Raw genomic sequence first — 1003 nt, forward strand, 5'->3', positions numbered from 1 at the left:
TATGGCCCCATTTGCTTCACAAAATTGGATGTCACATCCTTGCACAGGGGACATGCCAATCTTCTTTGTATCATTCCAATGTTAGCATGTGTGTCACCAAAGGGAGCAGTCCAACAGCTCATCATCATGATTAGCCTTAGACGCACTCCTCAAGTCACCTATAGGAAATGACTTTTCTTAAAAGCATGGCATACAGATGAAGCAGCACCCTTTGAGGGGAGAAAAAGCATTTATTTATTTATTTATTTATTTATTACATTTTATATCCCGCTCTTCCTCCAAGGAGCCCAGAGCAGTGTACTCCATACTTAAGTTTCTCCTCACAACAACCCTGTGAAGTAGGTTAGGCTGAGAGAGACGTGACTGGCCCAGAGTCACCCAGCAAGTATCATGGCTGAATGGAGATTTGAACTCCGGTCTCCCTGGTCCTAGTCCAGCACTCTAACCACTACACCACAAAGAGGGGTGGGGTAACAATTCAAAGCATTCTGTGGGTGGTGGAATTCTCAGCAGAGTCCATGGGATATTAAGATAGCCCTTTCTCATGAGCACTGAGAAGGCTTGTTTTCCTCCTCTTTTCCCCTCAGCACGCTCTGTCCTTTGCCCGCCTCCTTCCATCTGTTATGGCTGTGGCTGCTTAGGCTGGAGCCTCCATCCTGGTGAGTGCCCATGGTATGTGCGATGGTTGGCTTGGTTGCAGTTGGGCCTGGTTAGTCACAGAAGGAAGCTCCTTGCAGCACCATTAAAAGCTGCTTCTCAGGGAGACAGAGTTGACCTTAAAGATCATAGGTCCTGCACTGCTGAGGGGAGGTAGGCAGAGGCAATAGAGGAAGGGAGGGCATTGGGCAGCCTCTAAGATAGGGATGTGCCTGAAACGTTTCGGACGCCATTATGAAGGCCTCCGAAACGTTTCGGCACTGGGGGCGTTTCGGCGTTTTGTTGCCGACGGGGGTAGAGCTTTAAGGGCGGGGGAGGGTGTACTCACCCCTCCCGCTGCATTTCC

The 1003-nt window shown here is 49.8% G+C and overlaps 1 non-coding gene across 1 annotated transcript; it reads right to left on the bottom strand.

Moving 5' to 3' along the window:
- Positions 1 to 107, bottom strand: LOC128332234 (U6 spliceosomal RNA). The gene has a single exon (XR_008310637.1). It is a non-coding gene; the product is annotated as a U6 spliceosomal RNA (small nuclear RNA).
- Positions 108 to 1003: the final 896 nt, after the last annotated feature.

The sequence above is a fragment of the Hemicordylus capensis genome, chromosome 6, assembly GCF_027244095.1.
Source record: "Hemicordylus capensis ecotype Gifberg chromosome 6, rHemCap1.1.pri, whole genome shotgun sequence".
Classification (NCBI taxonomy): domain Eukaryota; kingdom Metazoa; phylum Chordata; class Lepidosauria; order Squamata; family Cordylidae; genus Hemicordylus; species Hemicordylus capensis.